This window comes from Fundulus heteroclitus, chromosome 1, assembly GCF_011125445.2.
Source record: "Fundulus heteroclitus isolate FHET01 chromosome 1, MU-UCD_Fhet_4.1, whole genome shotgun sequence".
Taxonomy (NCBI): Eukaryota; Metazoa; Chordata; class Actinopteri; order Cyprinodontiformes; family Fundulidae; genus Fundulus; species Fundulus heteroclitus.
The window spans coordinates 13,366,201-13,384,565 of NC_046361.1; the positions used below are offsets into that span (position 1 = coordinate 13,366,201).

Consider the following 18,365-nt stretch of genomic DNA (forward strand, 5'->3'; position numbering starts at 1 on the left):
CTGATCAGGTCCGAAATCTGCGTGTAGTGATGGACCTGGAACTTCCAATGCATCTAAAAAAAATGAAAAAGAACATTTCCAGGATTAAAGGACTAATGTCTTAGCAGCATCTCGAAAAACTAATCCATGTTTTTATGTTTAGTAGAATTGATAACTGCAACGGTGTTTTCACAGGTCTGCTAAAAAATCGTTCAGACAACTGCAGCTGATCCACGTCGTCACTAAGACTAAGAAAGTAGAGCACATCACCCCTATTCTAAAGTCCTTACAATGCCTCCCTGTATCTCAGAGAATAGACTTCAAAATACTACTGTTAGTCTATAGCTCAGTGAATGGCCTAGCACCTAAATACATCACAGACTTGCTGTCAGTGTATCAACCTCTTAGACCCCTCAGGTCTTGTCTCAAGTCTACTCAGCATATCCAGAACCAGCCACAAAATTTGAGAAGCAGCATTCAGTTCTTATGCCCCACTTATCTGGAACAAACTCACAGAAGACTGTAAAAGTGCTGAAACCCTGAGTTCATTTAAACCAAGGTTAGAGTTGCCTTTGAATGTTAATGTTCAATTCAACCTGTTGCAGTTCATTGAAAATTCATTAGATTAAGTTTGTAGTCCAACTTTTCTTGACCTGCTGCTACTTTTCCACTGCAATAAGCTTTCCTCTGTAATGTTTTCTTTTCTTATGTTCTGTTTATATCCAACAATTTGAATTGTCTTGTGCTATACAAATAAACTTGCCTTGCCTTGTTGTCCACATCATGCTGTTGGATTATTGACGATACAAGGTATCTCTTGAACCTTCTTCCTGTGTGCCAGCCTATGGGTCCATCTTTTTAAGACTGAACACTTTAATGGATTCTAAATAAATAATTTAAAAAAATGCCTCTTCTTCCTATATAAATAGACATGCTTTGTTTGGATGTGGGATTACTTTTTTCTGTAATTTTGCAGAAAAGGAAATTGAGGCCATCTAGAAATAGTGCTAATCAGATATTTATGAGGATAAGAAATTCAATTTTGCAGGCTGTGTCCAATTGATTTAAATGCCATTTAACTCACCTTCTTTAAAAAAACATTTCCAAATTTCTTAGGAGGGAATTCAGCATGGCTGAAAAAACTTTTCAACAAATATCTATTATCTATGCCATCTGTTGTCATAACAAAAAGGTAACAAAAAGCTCTTAATCGTGCGCTGAAATCTCTAATGTACAAATTGTTCAGAGGCACAGTGTAAGCTATGTTAAACTTTAGACAGGTTTACATCCAAGCCTCCTATAGGCACATTCACAGGCATGATTACTATCAGTGTTATTGTTGGCTTTGTGGGAGAGAGAGAAGGGGACACATCTGAAGCCTATTAGACCCCCTGTACTTCAAAATGTATACCAGACCCATGCCTTCCATGAATAAAGTCACTTATTCAGCCACATCTTTCCACGTTATAGCTGACAAAACTGGATGCTTCTCTAAATATTTCTGCTCTACATTTTATTTTATCGAGTTCCGACACACAAAAGACACTGATGGAGTTTCATTAGACTCATTACACCGCTGACTGACTTCCCAGGGTATCATTAGATCTCGGCTGTATATTATTGCAGAGTGTCAAATATTTCTGGAATCTGCTGTGTGCACAAAAAACATTGCACACCCTCCGACTCCTTTTCATCCTTCTCTTGCAGGTTTTGTATTACCTTACATCCATTACTTTTGCCCTACTTGCATAATTAACACCAATGTGAGTTTCATAGCAGAAAATAAGTAAGGCAAGGCACATGTATATAGCACACAGCAGGTACAAGACAATACAAAATGCTATATATGAATAGAACAAAAGAAAAGAAAAGCGCACAAAGAAAAATACATGGCAGCGGTATAATAAAAGCAAGTAAAGAACTAGTGGACAATAAAGTTAAACGAGTTATGTTTCCATTAACAGTTTAAACGAACTTAAAACAGTGATGTTTAGAGAGCCTCAATGCTTTTAAGCTCATATTTATTTAATTAAGGTGCATTGCGACGTTATTTGACTTTTTATTTTATTTGACGTCAGTAGCTCACTTTGGTTGCATACAATGTTTTTATGAAAGATTATCTGGTGGATTAGTTATTCATTTGGTATTTTGTGCTTTTTTGCCCAATTTGTTAGTAAATGAAGCCTTTCGTGTTTATTTATGATTTTAATGGAAGTACGTACTGCACATGTGGAGTAGTGGTTAAAAAAAAAGAAGCAGCTAACGGCTATTTGCATCTTCCAGCGAAACAATAAAGAAAGGTCCAAGATCGAGTGAAAAGAAGCAAAAACATATATGATTCCAAGAGGGAAAAGACTGGAATATCGCTGGGAATACAGTATGAATGTTGATGTTCACTGAAGCGGACGCTAAACCTTCCGGTCGCTCAGATGTGACCGTAGAGTTGACTGACGTAAGTAAATGTTCTGATATGAGGCTCTTAAAGTTGCTGTAGATCAGTGTATGCCTTGCAGTAAAGCTGCTGCAAGGCATTTCAGAGGGTCAGACTGGTTCTGGCATTATTTAATTTTGATTTATTAATCAAGCAAACCGGCATTATATAAGTTATGCGATACTGTCACTAGATGGAGCCACATCTGTTTATATCTGCTAATCCTGCCTGGAGCTGGGACTATATTTATCCACAAAAAGGAGCATCAAAACATTATCAGGATGGAGGCTTGGTGTATATTATCTTACTTTATCACGATGAAACAGTTTTTAGTCTTGTTTTTAAGCATATAACGTGGCTATATACCTTTATGATAAAATTAATGGTTGCTTTTGGAGAAAGAAATTCCCTAGAACTCTGTTTTCCAATACATCCTTGTACTGTTTGTTGATTGCCAATGGTGTGAATGTTTACTTTTTACGTTTGACTTAGAATAATGGGGGGATATTCCTTTTAAAACGTATGGCCTTGTGCTCCATGTCTTTTATTCTGTTTTGATATTACAGTGTTTTAATCATGTAAACACGTTGCGTTATCCTTACACTGAAATGTGCTATAATAAATATAGCACATTTCAAATAATTACAGAGAATAATTACAGAGAATTTATTGCTTTCCTTTTTTGTTGTCTGTTAACACTTTTTTTTCTTATGTTAACATTCAAATGCAACTCTAAACAAATGGGTTTTTAACCTTAGCTTAAAAAAAATAAACTTTCTGTACTTTTAAAGTCTTAGGGATAAAAGTAGGTTAAGAACTAAATGCTGCTTCTCAAATTTTGTGTCTAGTTCTGGGTGTGCAGAGTAGACTTGGGACAGAAGACCTGAGGGGACTAGGAGGTTGATTCACTGACAACAAGTTTGTGATGTACATTTGGTGCTAAGCCATTCAGTGATTTATAGACTAGCAGAAGTAAAGTATTTTAAAGTCTATTCCAAGAGATACAGAAAACCAGTTTAAGAGGGATGAAATTCTGTATATTTCTAGCATGCATCAATGTTCTACATCAAACAGGAAGTCGGCTATCTTGGATAGAATTTTTTTTATTTTTTTGGCATTCCTAGCCTCTATATTTGATTAAATTCCTCCTACGTATTTTGATCGATTGACTTGGAATTTGGTCAGTTTGCTCAGAAGGGACTTAAAGTTATCAAAATCATGAGTTTATGTGCATGCTAAAGGGGGGCGGGGCCAGACCTTGCAGTTTGACTTCTTGCCAAAAAACACAAAATTGCTATTGCCCCAACCAGTAAAGACATAGAGACACAACTTTTCTTGTGATTGGTCCACATGTGGTCCCAAAGAGAACCCAATAGTCAATTGATGATGTGCTCATAGCTCTGCCCCCTGATAATAAGAAGTGTACTGTTTCACTTCGGAAGGTTCATGTTTGATTCCCCTAGACCTAATCAAGATGAAACAGACCCCAGTGAAAGATAACAACATGGTCTAAGATCGTCTTTACTATTGAGAACTTTGGTTGGAGGGTGTGGCCATGGTGGCGTGGCCATGGCAGTGTGGCGAAGTGCGGCATCATGCCATGGCAATACATTTGGCTCTTATTTCCATATTTCCACCCCTGACAGACATCTAATAAATTATCCGGTGGGTGTGGCTTAAATCCTAAACAGTGTCCCCAGCTGCACTAAATCATACATCCCCATGCCATGCTTGGGGATGTATGATTGGGATGTATGATTAGGATTATGAAATTTGGTAGACATATTCAACTTAAAAATTTCTCTTGGAGCAATAGCCCAAATCCCACAGATAATGCTGATGTTGCAAAATATGTTGTTGAATATGCTTCAAGATATTTCACACTATCATTCCTACTGTTTTGTTTTAATTTATATCAGATTTTTTATTAAGACAGTAGATGGTATGAATTAACAGTTGTAAAACCTCAGCAGATGTTTAATGTCATTGTTCAAAGTTTCAGGGAATTTGTACTGGCAGGACATAGCAGCACAGATCACTGATGACAGATTTAATTTACAGATATCAGGCCAAATATTTTCTGTTTCTGGCTGGAGATGTCAAAGCTCATAAGTTAACTGACCCAGACACATGTGATCAATTAATAACAACAATAAGAACTGAGATAAGACTCCCATTCTTATTTTTTTTGTTAAATGTTTAATGTTTTAAACACTATGAAACTGTATTTTAGTAAGTACTGTATTAGTGTTTTTAAATATGTCCTAACAGGTCTCACTTGTAAATGTTAACTTGTGTCTTAATCACAAGTTAATACCTATGTAAATAAAGGTTAAGTAATAATAATAATAATAATAATAATAATAATAATAATAATAAATTCTCTCTTTCTCATGCACACAAATCACAAGCCATCAAATCCATCTATGCTCTCAAGATGCTTTTAAATATAATCCTTATCTGTATCTTCCTTCTTTGGCAGATTCAAACACAGCAGGATGTTATCTCATCATCCTCTATCTCCATCAGCTCCCCAAGGAGTCTCACCATCCTCCTCTTATCTTTCCTCATAATCATCATTATAACCTATCTCCTTGTTTTTCACGTCTCCTTTTCTGACAGTCAGGGGATTTTCCTCTCTGCCATTCTCAACCTTACACAATCCACCCTGGAATGCAACCAATCCCCCTTTGTCTAATTTTGTTTTTAGACTTCTGTCTTCTAATTACCAACTTCACTAACATCCTTTGCTGCCATCCTACTCGAGGCCTCTATTCTGACAGTGAAATCCACTTTCATGTGTTCAACCAAATCACCACAAGCCTCACAAACTGTAGTTAAAAACAATTCACGGCAGATACGTGACATCCAACTTTCTCCCTTCATAGTTTTAGTCTTTCTTTGAAAGCAACATCCTGGGAGACAGGCACTCCGTCTCGGCATAGCAAGTCTAGGCTGCCTGGTCAGTTGAAAGCCAGTGGGGGTTTAAAAACAATGTCCTGTGGGACAAGGGCTCCATCTCACCATGGCGAGTCTAGACAGCCCACCTGATCAGCTGCTAGCTAGTGAGGCAAGCCGGCTGTGCGGGATCGTAGATGTCCGAACGCGCCCGAGCACTTTTAAAAATTAAGCGATATGTCAACACACCGAGAAAATATTTAAGGTTTCCACATCTTACTTCCCACCTAAAAACTTTTTAAAAGTTAATTTTATGTCAGAGAAAGCATAATATATCCAACTTTATTCACAGTTTTTCGCTCCTGTCCGCCATTGCTGTTTAAACAATCTTCCTCTAACGGCAATTAATCTTTGGATAAAATTAGCTGCAAAGGATACGCTGGACCCATCCCTCAAATCTGAGGAAAAGAATTAGTGGGCCACATCTGAAGGAGCCTTCAAATTTGGAAAGCCTTCGACGCATCGCTGTGACATAACATAAATCCGGCCTGCAAATGACACAGCCCCTGAGTTTAGACACACCCTGATTCTGATATACCCTCCATAACTTAAGCAGAAATGAATACCTAAAATGTTAAATTTTAAAATAATGGTTAAGTCACTTGCTTTGCTTTGCAGTCCATCAGCGGCTGTGTAATTGCCACATCATGGTGCAGTAGAATCCTTTCTGATCAACTGTATTTTTCTGCTGCATCTGTGGAACTAATTCATTGCCAAATAAAAGAGTGGGTTTTTGTTTCTGTGTTTGTAATGTTCCCCATCTTGCATCAATCAGGGTTCCCACCAGCTCTGTTCTGTTTCTTCATCACTCCACATTGGCTCAGAGCCAAAATGCTAAACGGCTATATGTGAGTATAAAATGAGACGAGAAGAAAGAAAGATCTTCATTGTTTTGGTTTATCTCTCTAAGCTTCAGTTTTTTAGGTTTATTTTCCCAGTAAAGGCCCAGCTATATCGTATATAAAATCCAGCATTTTCTGATTGATAAAATAGCAGGGGAAGCTGGTATTAGTTCCCTATTCCTGAAAAAGAAATTTGAGAAAAAATGACTTTAGGAAGAGGAAAAACAACAACTTTTCATAAAAAACTGACAAAGCATTTGTAAATTCAGTCACACAGTGCCTGACATGAAAGAAAGGACAAAGATTAACATGAGATCATGAGTTCTAAAAGGATTCTGTGCTTTCTTTACAGCTTGTAAAGGCAATGGGAAACCATAAATCACATTTAAGCTGAGGGTGTCCGACAGGTGGAAACGCTCCACAAACAGCCAAACGCGCTGCAGACACAAGAATGACGCAAACTCCAAAACACACAAACACAAAAACCATGTCCAATATAAAAATGCTGCAAAAAAAATGCTGCAATCAAAGAAAATATATTGATGCAAACTAAAACACACACACATGTGTGAAAAGTACACACACAAAAAAGTAAAAGAAAAATGCTGCAATCACAAAATAGAAGCAAAGTGAAAAATCCTGCAAGTATTAAAAACAATAAGGAGTTCCCTGCAGTTATATCGACTCCAAAACAACAGCATGTAAACAAATAGCTGCAAACTCACTCTAAAAAAATAGAAGTGTGTCAGACCACTAGGGGGAGTGGACCACCAAGTCAGGTGGGATCAGATCCTGAGTAATGACAGGAACGCTAATATTACCTATGTAAATATGCTGACGTTCTAACATATTGTAAAAGATTACGCTTGTATAAAAAAGACATGGACAAAAATGTACCTTTGGCTTTATTCCCTATAACTTTCTACTGGGCATGACTTTAAGTCTTTACTAAAGGTTTGGTTCGACTTGACTTGATGGTCGACTCCCCCTAGTTGTCTGGCGTACATCTGTTTTTTAAAGCAAGTTTGCAGCTTTTATTTTTAACTTGCTATCTATCTTCTATCACTTTGGTCCATATTAGAATTATAGTTATATAACTATATTCTGTGTTTGGAAACTCTGCATTTGCTGGACTTAAAGAGCAAGAGTTTTTTTTATCAAAATAGCAGCCACAATGTTGTTTATAGTCAGCGACTTTGTAACGTTGAACAAAGGGCATCTTTTTGAAAAATTACCTGGATGTGTTTAAGGTACCAATGCAAAACCGGACAACCTTTTAAAAACTCTTAGAGAATATTTAAACTTTGAAGACAGATAGTAATCAGGAAACCTTTGACAACAGCCGGGAACAAAGCTGCTGTGTTTCTTTAACTTGCCGGGTGTGGTAGAGTTTAGGGGGATAGATAAATAATTTTTTAGGTCTTAAACCTTCCCTGGTCAGAGTCTACTACTGTGATTTGTAAGGTTCATGTAAAAAAAAAAAGAAAACTTACCAAATGTGGGGACATTTGGGTTGTTTTTGGCAAGATCTGCTGCGGAGCTATGCACACGTTTTTAAAACAGTAATTGAATCACAGTGGACAGCCATACATATTTCTCAAAGAAAAGAGATGGAAGGAACAGTGGCTCTGAGAGTATACATGCACACACGTTTCACTTAGTTTTTTGCATTTACTTGGGGTACTTAGTAATCTGCATGACAGATGGTCAATGCCACATTGTTGTGACTTGAACTCCCGACCTTTGCTTGTCAAAGATACCAGTGTTCCTCAACCTTCAGGTTGGGTCTTCTTTCCCCTTTAGCCGTCATTCTTACACCAGTCTTTTAATCTCCTATATTTTCTACCCTTTCAGTAGAATACCTTGTCTGAGGCTCCCTCCTTATTCAGCTTTCTATGTTCTGAGGTAAATCCACAAAATGATGCAAACTTCTTAATTTTAACACTTGATTTGCACCGCGTCTTTGCGTTATTTTTGCACTGGATTTGCTCTGGTCTTTAGCACAGATTGTGCTAAAGACAAGCAGGCGCAAACATGCCTGATGCGTAGGAGCAAACTTCATCAACTCATACTTGTCCCTCTCTTCACCCACAAACAAAGCAGCTGTATAAGTGATCAGGGAGGACAGAAAAAAGTTTCTGAAAAATAATTCTGATTATAAAATCTATAATCTGCAATCTACATGACGGTACTGTGTTATTTACTGTTCACTACAGACTAATGTGTACATATACCAGGGAAACACTTTTGCATGTTTAATTTCTGTTATTTTATTTGCTTTAAAATAAAAGGCTTAGGCTTCCATTAAGGTGTGCTTGCTGTGAATCGCCCATTTCCCCCCAATCGTAATGTTGCTCGACTCAGCTTTAAGACAACTGCCAAATTCATAAATGCACTCCCCCTGTTTCTAGCAGTGCAGGGAAATCTTTTTTGCTTATTAACCTAATGAGTGCCAACATCAGTGGAATATTTCTACTATCATAAGGCTTGTAATATGTTTTAAAAAAGTACCAACATGGTTTTAACCATTGAGACAACTTCTGTGATTCGAGAAATTATTTTAAAAAACATCAGGCAGACCTTATTGAAAGAGTGAATGATTTCTCTTTTCTGTGACATCCCTGACAGGGTTTGAAGACAGCAGCACAGCAGGTTCCCGTTGTCACTTTTTCTTTTCCTGCTATCTTATCAAAGATAAATTATTCAACGCACCTCACACAGAGAATCTTGTAAAGGCTGTAAAGTATTTCATGATTACACTGGAGGCACAGCTATCTCCATATTAGTGGACTGTTTTCCAAAATGCATCAACACAGAGTGGTGCTTTTTAATTGTTAGAGCTATTTCCCAGTGATTAACTGATGCCAGGGCTTAAGTGCCACTTGTTTTTGTCCAAGATCAAGACCTGTTCTATTTCAGCACAAGGTTGCCCCTGGGTCCGTGGAAAGCCAGTGAAAATATCGTGAATGTGCTGTATAAAACTGCAGACCTAAGAATGTCTTTTATCTGTCACATTTAAAACAAAAAAATTAAAAAAACTCAGTGCTGTGTCTTATTTTCCTGCAGTTTAATTTTGAATCACTCATCACAGAGTTTAGGTAGGAAGCTTTGATGCAAACAGCTGTGCTCGCAGTCGTAGGTTTCCCATCTAACCCAAAAAGCCGCTACTTTAGGGTAATAATCCAGAATGTGTTTCCCGGCCTGTTAATATGGTTTCAGCTTCAGTTAAATTTTGCTTTGCAAAACACTTCAGTATTTCTAACCACAGGTTAGGTGGTGAAATTAGAGTATCTTTTTGCAGCTATACTGTTATATGTAAATTATTTGTGAGAATAAAATGTCTCCATGCACCACAGTTTTTCACAAAAACACAGAATGAAATAGGTGGGGATCAAATAAATTAATGAGGTGCTTTCATTGACGCATGACATCGCTTTGACTTGGATTTCATGTGCCGGCATTTGCAGAAACTTATAATAAATGGGTCCAGCACCAGTCTTTTTATTAACTGGACCCTCTTTGGTGGGAAGACTCTATTACTCTTTGATGAATCTATCTTTTGCATTACATTTCCTCTTCACATTGAGGATCCTCCATTCAGTTCACCCAGCTAGTTCATTCTACAGTACAAGTTGTTTGACACCTCATTCATCCCATCATGTTTTTATTCATGATGCAGTCCTGATTGAATTTTTTGGCTCTTGAGCTCTTGAATTGCTTGAGTGCCTTGACCTTTAGTTTTGTCTGTTTATACACTGGTGTGTCTTATTTTCTTATTAAGTAAAATATAGATGTTTAACATAAATGTTTACCATATTAACCAATATCAGTGTTTCTACTTTTGTCAGCTTCCAACTTAAACAGATAATGTTTTTTATGTGTCGTTTTTATAACTACAATTTTGTTTGAAAAGTAAACAAGTAAAATTCACGCAGAATGCTGAGAACTAGCTTTGGCAAAATCCAATGTTTAACTGCATTTATTCCTCACTGGTCAGCAAAGTAAACCAATACACAATAAACTAAGGTGTTTGAGATGCAACCAGTGTTTAGAAGGCAGCCTGTTTTTTATCACCAACTTAAGGAAAGTTCTCCAAAACTGGCCAAACTGAACTCAGCAGAGAATATTGCAATCAGCATGTCTCTACATTTCGAGAGTTAAACAATTACACAGTTTAAAGGTTAAACCTGATGTTGATTAAGCTTCATGATTATAGTTCAACATTAGCAGTGCAGTGAACAAATGCTGCATTATCTAGTGAATTGGCATTGCATTATTTACATACGTTTGTTTAAACCACAAGTCTAATTTTCTGAAATAATTTCTCCTAGCATAAAAAAAGCTACTTCTTACTGTTTAACAGGAATCTTTTGTAATGGAAAAACAAAAACAATTTAGAACAACAGGCCAGGATTTCAAAGCAATTTAAAATTTTCTTTGCCAAGTTATGGGCCTCATTTAACTTTCTCCATAAACAAACTAAGTTGCCAGCAGTGAGCTTTATTCTTTATCAGCATGGCGAATTGTGCTTAAGATGTCTCTTTTTCTTCAGTGTTACTGTAGTTTCTCATTATGAGATCCTCCTTAATAGAGCTTTTTTTTCTCTTCTACTTCACATTGTTAATTTCTTCTCACCCCAGCTCCCTTTCCATCTGTCATCTCTGATCTGGCTCTGTGTTTGTCCTCGCCTCCTCAGCTCTCCCACATTCAGCATCAATAGCCCCCCCCCCCCCCCTCCCCTACAAGTGCTTGTCTTCCCTTCTGCCAGGTCGCCATCTGAGAGCCGTTACAGGAGAAATACCGCTGACACGCCACACAAGTGACACTCAGATGTCTACATCAGATGCGTAAACTCTGTGTGACTGCCACAGTGTCACGAACATTTAAAACAAACACATTCAGCAGCTCGCTAGACACAGATGTTAGTCTGGAACATCTTGAATGAAGAGGCTCTGGAACACGAATAATGACACTCAACAGCAACAGCGACACATAAAGCAGCATTCAGAATGGTCTCACCAGCATTGGTGCAGCAGACATACATACTGTATATTCCTTGACAAGATATACTGTGTTTTCTCTCTATTTCTTCCACACCTTTCTTTACCACTCAAATCACCCCATCTCACCACCAGGTACAGATTGCTTATCGTTTTCTTCAGCAGATCCACAAACCATATGAGGGAGACATCACATGAAAGCTGTATGGTTGTCCATTAGTGAACTAATGACAATGGGGTGTTATCAGCTCTTAACTAAACCACCAACACTAAAAGGATGGTGAATAACTTGAGAAGTTTGAGCTCAGCTATGTTTCACTTTGTGCACCAACTTTTAATTTGGCGCAGATATTATGAGTCATAAGCTGTGTTTACTGAGTTGAAGCTTACAAAAAATAAACACATATTTTTCTTGTAAAACCCTTTGAATATCTTCAGTCTAACAGAGCTACTTTGTTGTGTTGTGCAACATTAAACAGTGGCTGTTTGCAACAGAAAGGGTGCTGCTTGGACTGTGGAATTAATGGGTTCAAGAATATATATATAAGTTTTTATATATATATATATATATATATATATATATATATATATAATTCCGATTTCATAGAACCGCCGTTGTCCCACATCTAAGCAAATCTTAGCAGTTCTCCAACAATGAAATTGTTTGACCTCCTTACTTTCTTCCTCCCTGTGCATGGAAACAACTCCAGTTGGGCACTTGTCCACCCTTGTTTGTAAAAAGTTCTAATTAATTTAAACGTTTTAGCTTTCTTTCTGGCTGTAGATTTTGGGTAGTCTCTCACATTTAAAAATCAACACAAATTTGCTTTATGCCAAAGGCAAGTTTTCTTGGCTCTCCGATTTTGAGGTGCAACCAAAAATGGACTCCTCTGTTATAGTTTTATCCCCCAAAAAAAAACAGTAAGTCCAGATTCTTAGTTAAAACCACTTTTTAACATAACATTGAAAATAATGTGAGAAATAACAAGTAAAAAACGTTTTTATGATATAGCTTTATTAATAATGTTTCAGTTTTTTTGGGGATTTTGTAATAGATGGTGACTTCTCAACATGTGTTGTTTTTCTGCACATTTGTAGTACACTGAAATTAAAGTTGTTGGTTTTTTATAAGAGTTTTATAAATGTTTTGGCCAGAAAAAAAAAAAAAAAAATCCTGTAACAGATCTGTATATGTTTTTCATTGCAGCTAATAAATGTGGAGGGTGGTGCATATATTTTTATGTAAAGACAGAACGAGCTGTAATTTCTATATTGTACATAGGGCCTGGAGTCTGTTCTACCTGCCTTTGCAGATGATAAACTGATGTACTTCTGTGTGATTCTAACTTATGATGATTAAAAGAGGGGGGGGGGGGGTATATGTAACATTTTTATCTATTTAGAGCAAATATACTCTTGATCCAGCCAGCTATTAACCTGACAACAGCCAGCTGTATGTATCGCTCCGCCTAGCTCCACTCACATACATCTGGGACACCGCCATAGGCATTGCCTTTACTGAAGGCTGGGCCTTATCAAAACTCCTTGCATATGATTGGATAAGCCACTTGTCTGTCATCTTTATCAACGTGCTATTTCAACCACTCACACCGAAGCTAACCCGTGACGCTGATGAGACCGACGCCGAAAAAAAAAACTTTTTTTTTTTTTTATGTGTTTGCGGCTCTAGTGCAGGGTTTCCCGCAGCGCTATCTTGGCGAGGCGGCCGCGGAAAACGTGTCGTCCACCTCCAACCCCCCCCCCCCCCCCCCCCCCCCCCCCCCGCTCCGCGGAGAAAAAGTCATCCAACCCCCCCCCCCCCCCCCCCCCCCCCCCCCCGCTCCGCCTCGCATAAGCAAATCCATGCGGGATACACTGTAGTGGCACACCTTTTATTGACAGTGAGCTGACAGGAGGAGGGGGGAAGACAGGCGGCAAAGCGCCGCGGGTCGGAGTCGATCCCGGGCTGACCGCGTTGAGGACTAATAGGCCTCCCAATATGGTTAGCGCTAACCGCTAACCGCTCCGGGGCGCGTCCGCGTACGCGCCCCGGAAAACAAAACTTGCCACATCCGGTCGGGAGAAGGGCGAAAACATGGTTTCCACCAACAACAGCCTTCAGAGCCGTTCTCTGATGTTCTTTTAATGAAACAATATCAGATAGATTGGACAACACGGAGGAAATAGCAGCATCAATGCTAACGCTTGCTTCCTCGATGCGAGCCGCCATTGTTGTTGGAATCTCACGGTGGCTTCTCCACTACGTCACATCCATGAAACACCCGCCCTGCGTCCTGATTGGCCAGACCAAAAATTTGGTTGGGGAAATCATTTTCAATGAGCCGTGTCCCAGATGTATGTGAGTGGAGCTAGGCGGAGCGATACATACAGCTGGCTGTTGTCAGGTTAGCCAGCTATAGCCCCTCATCCCTAAAGTTTTATTTTAAACAGACATCAGAAATAATTTTCTACCCCAACATTTCATAATGCTGAGGCTTAAAAAAAACAGAAAAGAGATTGAAACAAGCCAATTGGCCGCTGGGTTTGGCTGTGGAGCCTTGCAGATTTTCCTCACTGTTCTTTTTTTTACTATTCTTATTCTTTGATATAAGTCTGAGATCATATCAGATGTTTGGAGCACTTCAGCTGAACTTGAGTAAGGCAGACAGACACTGCAATGAATGATTGCAGGGAAGGAGTGGTTACACTATTCACGGCATAAAAGATGGATGAAGACGGATGGAGAACGGACAAAGAAAAAAGCTGAAAGATGACAGGATGAGAGACGCCCTACATTCCAGCAGGTCTGGAGTCTCCGTCTGACTCCTGGTGACGGTTTTCCCAGCCCTGCTGCAGGACAACTCACACCCCGCGGTAACAGCATTTGAGCAAGGCCAACTGAGAAAGCAAACTCATTAATTCAGAGGGTGCAAAAAACAAACAGACCCTTTCCTTCTGAAAACCGACGCAGTTGGATTAAAACAGGACACTGATGTGAGCGTTTGAGTTTTCAAGTACCCCCCTGCCTTCAGTGAGACAATGAGTGTATTGTATTGGACAGAAAATGCGTGTTTAAGGGCGTGTGTGTAAGCTGAAATGTAGACCAGACACTGTTTTAATTTAAAAAAAAGAAGCAGAAAACAGCAGGGAAAAATAATGATATACATAGGATGTTGCAGTTATGTGCTTAAATTGTGAAAACTATGTGTGTATTTTGCAATTGTGAGTAATCAGTTTTAAAGATAGTTACCCTTTGTAAGGAAAGATGAAAAAAAGGAGAAAATAAACACACCTTCAACTTGTTTTCTCCAGAAAGATCACCTCTAATAAAAGAGAAGATGTCAAAATATCTTTGAAGTAAACCAGAACAAAGGACAGACACAAGCCCTCATATGGTTCAGCGGTGTATATGCTCGTCTTCCTGCTTCAACTTCTACCCACTAATTGATTGAAATGAGATAATGATGGCTTTTCCTTCCACTAAATTACTTCCTCATCCTCCTGGGCAAACACCCTTTGGGTGTTTCTGAGCATTAAACCAGGAGGTCAGGCTAATAGCTAAACATATACAAAAGGAAAATTGAAAAAATGTGATAAAAACGTGAAAAAAACTCATGACGCCCATAGGAAGATGGGAATTGATTTACCCAGAAAGACAACAAAAGAGGAGAGCTAACGCTGGGGGGATTCATGTATGGGAGGGTAAACTGGGAGGTCAAATTAAAGGTCAATGAGACAGGAAGTAAAGAGCTGTGTGGTCACTAATGAGAATCTTCAGAGGCAGCACTCTTCCCACACTCCTCATGGGGCACAATGATAGTCCTCCTTTCACATCCAAGAACGTTAGGTGTTAGGTATGGAGTTGCTTAATTCGTTAACAAGCTTTGATTTTCCTTTTGAAGAGGATTTGTGTATGTGGATGCAGTGCCTGAAAGTACTGACACGGTGCACTGGGCTTATTGTGCCTGAAAATGGTTGCTTAATAAAAGACATTTCAATAGTGCTTTCGTTCATAGGTATGGTGTATACAAACTGTATTAGTCTTGTTTGAGCAGCCTTTAAGTTTCTATTCTAAAAAGGCTGTCTTTATTTTCTTTAATACTGGGCTATTTTTTCATTTGTCATCAGTTGCCTAAATTTGAATATGTTTCCCCTTTAAACTAAATCTGTGTTTTTTTTTGTACAGTCAAATCTTGTCCAGCTGGGATCAACACTGAAAGTTGGATTATAAGTGCTTCAAAATAAACAGCTGGTGGCGCCAGTCAGTAATCACAGCACTAGAAGTAGATATGATGAGATTAGAACATTTAAAAAAAGCCTGTAACAGCGAAAGCCCAAACACTGGAAATGACTTTGATTTGGAGATGACAGTGAGATGTATTGGATAGACATTATTGGTATCCATTTCTAATAGAAGGGTAGTGGTGGCCTAGTGGTTAGAGAGCAGGGTACTTGTGCCCTTGAGAGGCTGCGAGGTTCTGGGTTTGAATACCCAAAGACTGCCACTCTGGGTCCCTGATCAACAGCCTTAGCCACAGTGGCAGCCCACTGCCCCCTAAGGGATGGGTTAAACACAGAGGATGAATTTTATTGGAATATACGTATGTTGCTATTGCAAATGAAAAAATAATTATTACTATGAGTGTTGTTGTTCGAATAGGTAATAATGTCAAAGCTTAGACAGGATAACTAGTGCAGCTTTTTATTACTTCGCTAAAGAAGTTATTGGCTTTCTTTAGAGTGGTTAAACATCAGTCTAAAACCCTTCAGCACAATGCTTCAATAGATTGAAAATGTGCAAACCAGGTATGGACATGATGTATGAACTGTAGCAAACCACCACTTATAGATTATGTTTTATGGTGAACAGAGAAGATGGGAAATCTATGACGATAAAATGTGTTGTAGACATGTCGGTACTTTGTTCAAGCCTGAATCATTTACAAGCCAAACACAATGAAACCCTTTACAAAATTAAGCATTAGGCCTTTCTCACTGTAATCCTTTGATTATAACATTTTCTTTTTTTCTAGACCAATACCATTTTCATATAAAAGCTTTTCTTGGAGGTGGATTTAAACAAGAAATCAGTCCAGAACTACTATATGTAAGGTAAAGGAAATAGAAGACACTATTTTTGCACTTTTAAATGAACAGCTGATGTCTTTTATTCACAATCCTTGTTCAATTTATCTTTCAACATGTTTTAAATCATTTATTCAGCCCACGCCAACCCGATGACTTGTGTTTATTTCCAGTCCAGCCAGGAAGTCCAATAAGCTCAGATAGTGACTTTTCTCCTAAAAGCTGAACAGGAGGAAATCCTGCGAGATATCTTGGACCAGTGATGATTGCAGAACAGCTCCGGGTTATACTGAATGAAACAATGAGCCGGGCTTGGCAACAGCAGTTGAAAGTCCTTACACACACTCTTTAACTGGCTCATTATGTTAAGGTATGAATGACTCATGGACAACAACAGGACTCAGATTAGAGTTGGAAAGAATCAATGTGAACAGGCCAAAGAGAGAATGTATAGATATCTTTGACTATGACATTAGGAAAGATACTATTTAAATAGTACAACATTAAAAAAACTGTTTTTAAATGTATGAAACATTGGCTAATAAATGATTTACATTTTGTCAAGCATTTTGTCAAAAGAATATCGATTATATGTAAACTTTATGTTTCGATCATGTTTTTTTTCCCCATACATTCTGATTAAAATTAAAAACTAAACATGTTGGTTCATTTATTCATGTTGTGTGGCGCCCAGCAGAGAACTACAAGGCTTATGTGATTATACGGGGTGCGCTACGAATTAATATGTCAACTTTGTAAAAGTTAGGAACTGTCTTAAGACGTGGGGCTGAGGAAGTTTATGCACTGGCATAAGATGGTATTTTATGAGTTTTTAAAAAAAGACTTTGTAAGGCCATCCTGCTGTGATTTGTTCAAACTTGTTGATTTTTTATTAAGATAACTAACATGTAATATAGTTGGGTTATCTACATAATGAATATGGTTATGTAAATAACCATAACTTTAGAAACTGGTAAATAAAATATTTACAGTTAATATTCATGTGTTTTAAAACAATGTCATAGCTTCAATTCTAATCTAATCCTCCACCCCTCAAACATCAGGAAGCCCCAAGCTCCACCTCTACTGCTATGTTTTTGGGGTATTATACTGACTGTGTTCTTGCTACTATAGGTACTTTAACATTTCTGTTTTCTATAGAGGCAGTTACTGCCAATGGAATGTTATATTTCTAGAAGTTACGGTTTGCCAGTAAATGGCCTGAATTTATATAGCGCTTGAATATTCATACTGATCACTCAAAGCGCTTTATACGCACACATTCACAGATCGTAAGCAAATTGGGTCAAGTGTCTTGCCCAGGGCCACATTGACATTTGACTGGGGGAAGCTGGAATTTAAACCCCAAACTTTCTGATTGCAAGACAGCTACTCACAGCGCCGGCCCATGACTTCCATATGTGAATTTCAAGAAAAGCAAATAGAAAGATTGTTTTAAAAATGTGTACATTTATAAACGTGGATAGCACCTTGAGGTTGGAGTCTTTGTAACAGTCTATAGCAGTCTGCGATGTCCAAAAGAAACCTGTATCACGGAACACCAAACAAGGGCCCCTCATCCTCCTAACTACGGCCCTGGATGGCATCCTAATTTATTAGGAAATATTTTAAAACTTTGTCATTTGGGCAAAATTTAAAACCCCTTGATCACAGACCAGTTCTTCGCTTTACATTAGATAAATTTTAATATGAGAGATCAAAGAAGATAAGAACACATACATCAGAATTGGTACATTGGTAAGAATTTGACTGTTTTTTCATATTTTTCCGTGTCTATTCAATTCAATTCACAAATACGGTATTGAAAAGGTTCCACTGTTGCGCCATCACTACTGTTTAAGCAGTCTGTTTTATCAGTGTGTGAACCGTGTGTAATATAACCCGGGAGGTCAGCGCTTCTGCCCTCAGCAGTTTTAAAGTCGGCAGAGTTACATGCTTCTGAATTCCGACGCGGTTGCCGTTCCTAATAAACTCTTTTAATGAGATGGTCGCACCCGGGTGTATCTCACCGCAGAGAGGTGAAGCGCCGCCAACAATTAAAAAAAAAAA

General features: G+C 38.3%; 1 protein-coding gene across 4 annotated transcripts in view; it reads right to left on the bottom strand.

Moving 5' to 3' along the window:
* Positions 1-18,365, bottom strand: part of sema3bl (sema domain, immunoglobulin domain (Ig), short basic domain, secreted, (semaphorin) 3bl) — an 86,569-nt gene that overhangs the window by 67,526 nt on the left and 678 nt on the right. The gene's annotated exons all lie outside the window — the stretch shown is intronic.